Below are 2,650 nucleotides of genomic sequence, written 5' to 3'. Positions count from 1 at the left end.
CTGGTTCCTGGTTCCCAACTTGAAGACTATCTGCGTTGGGGAGGAGGGGGTGGCTTATCTCTGGGGTTTATTGTGGGGCTATTAATAATGAGTGCACTCCTGCTCTAAGGAATGGCGGAGATGGGCCTGCCAGCCCAGTCCCTGGAGCCCCTTCCTCCCTCCCTGCCAAATTCCTCAGAGCCCAGTGGATAAGATTAGCCATTTCTACTTCCTAAAGGCAGAGCCGGCCCTGGGGGGCTGGGAGTTCCAAGACCCCAGTAAGGGGCCAGGCCAGGGCGAGGGAGGAGCCCCCATCCAGAAGTGACTTGAGTCGGGAATCCTCGGGGCCACTCCGCCCCTCTCCCCGCTTCCAGGCCCCTGCTACTCTCCAGAGTCACAACCCTAACGACAATTCTACGAGAGGGGGAGAGCCGGGGGCAGGGGGGGGGGGCTCACATAGCAATGGGCAGGAAGGAGAAAGAGGCAGGGGAGCCAGGGCTGCACACAGCCCCAGAGGCCTTGCCTGCTCTGGGCCCTCGTTCCCGTCCTGACTCCCTCCACCCCCATCCCGACAGCAGCCCTCTCTCAGGCCTGGCCATCTCCCCGCCCATGCATTCCCGTGCCTGGTGCCCCCAGTCATGCCTCATACCCCTCGGCCTACGGGCCGCTCACCCAGACCCTACCTGCCTTTCACCAGTCTAGTGTGAGCAGAGACACTGCTGAATTTGCAAAGGTTCCCCCCACCCCACCTCCAACCCCTGTGAGCTCAGGTTGGTCTACAGGGCAAGCACCCCTGGGTGCCACGGTTGGGCCTCGCCTCAAGGCGTTTGGTCATTTTTCTGTGTGGAGGAAGGGTCTCTACCAACGCCCTGGCTCCTGGGCCACACACACACACACACACACACACACACACACACACACACAAGTCCCTCCCTTCAGTGATGCTGGGTATTCATCTGACCGTGAAAAGATTCGTGGGGTGCATTTAAAATTCTCTGCTGGCAGCCATCAGGAGCCTGGGACTCCAGAACTGGTTCTTCCGCTTGGTGCTGTGGGATCTTGGAAAAGTCACCTGACCTCTATTAGGTTTCCTCCTCCGGGAGGAGATTAGATTAGCCTATCTGCAGAACCTGCTAGGGATGAGGCCAGGAAGAGGTCATAAGTCACAGTTGGGTCAGGTCATTCCCAAGTTCCTCTTAGGAGGGGTGTTGGGGCCGCCCTACCTGGAGGCTAGACAAGATGCTGGCGCTGCCTGCAGTTTCCAGATTCCCAGCAGATGAAGGTCTCCCCTGACCTTCCAGAAGCTGTCTTGCAGGAAGGAGAGCCACCACATCGACCTAGGCCCACTCCTTTCTCCTGAGCACCAGCTGGCCTCCCGCTCGGAGCAGAGCTTGGCTCCAAACTCAGTGACCCCAGTGGGCTGGCCCCTCACTATGTTTGATTTAACCAGGACAGGTGCAGGAAGTTTCAGATGGGCCGGAGAGAGGTTTCAGGGGTGATTTGTGGGTCAGCCACAGGTGGGGACCTTGGCCAGCACAGACCAGCACAGCCAAACAGGCTGGCTTTCTTTTTTCTAAACATTTATTTATTTATTTATTTATTTATTTATTTATTTATTTAGAGAGACAGACAGAGAGAGGGGAGAGAGAGAATCTCAAGCAGACTCCCCACTGAGCCTGGAGCCCAACGCGGGCCTCGATCTCATGACCTCAAGATCACAACCCAAGTTGAAATCAAGAGTCGGATGCTCAACCGACTGAGCCACCCAGGCGCCTCCAAACAGAGTGGTTTTCTAGAAGTTCTAGGGTTGCCTGGAGGCCTTCCTACTGGCAAGGGGAGGGAGGAGCCCGACTGGATTTTGCATGCCATGGGTCTGTCAGCCCCTGCTCCCCTGTCCAGTGCTGGCTGGATAGTGTCCCCCACCCGCCACTAGGCAGACAACCACCTCCCTGACGGGAAGCAGTGTGGCCCATCACAGGCGGCAGCTGCAGGTCTGGCCAGCCTGGGGTGTCCACGTCTCCACTGACCGGCCTCTCCGTGGTCTCCAACTACCCCTTGTTGTCAAGCCCTTGCCATTTCGCAGGCCCTCCCACTGGGGACTTCTCGGGGATGCTGATGCCATGGACCATCTTCTCCTCTGACTCCTGCCTTGGCTTCTAGAATGCCCCAATGCACCCATTCTCCTCTTGAGGGATGCCTCAGTTTCCCCTGTATTGCTCCCAATACAGGGTCCCCTGGGGCCTGTCGTCAGCCCTGTCCTCACTTTAATGCTCCCAGGAGTGACTCGTTCCAAACCAAGCCTCCAAATGCCAACTGTACCCCGGTTCATCTCCAACCTGGACCTCTCTTCTGAGTGGCAGACCCACACATCCAGTTGCTTACTGGACCTCCCCACGGTGTCTCACAGACACACCCGGCCCATCCACACCCAAGCTGCCCCTTGGCCGGTTCTCCTTGTCTCAAAGCCCGGGTCCATCTAGTGAATTGTCTCCTCCTCACCGTGGGCCGCTGCTCGCCCCACCCTCCAGCCAAGCCCCCATCTCGGCTCAGCCCCTGACTGCATTCCATCCATGGCCGTCTGCCTGCCTCCACCAGCCTGGTCCAGGCCCCAGCATTTCTCACCCAGACCCTACAGGAGTCTCTTAACTGAATTTCCTGCTTCCCTTCTCAT

Source organism: Ursus arctos, unplaced genomic scaffold, assembly GCF_023065955.2.
Source record: "Ursus arctos isolate Adak ecotype North America unplaced genomic scaffold, UrsArc2.0 scaffold_17, whole genome shotgun sequence".
Taxonomy (NCBI): domain Eukaryota; kingdom Metazoa; phylum Chordata; class Mammalia; order Carnivora; family Ursidae; genus Ursus; species Ursus arctos.
This window is presented reverse-complemented; position numbering follows the sequence as displayed.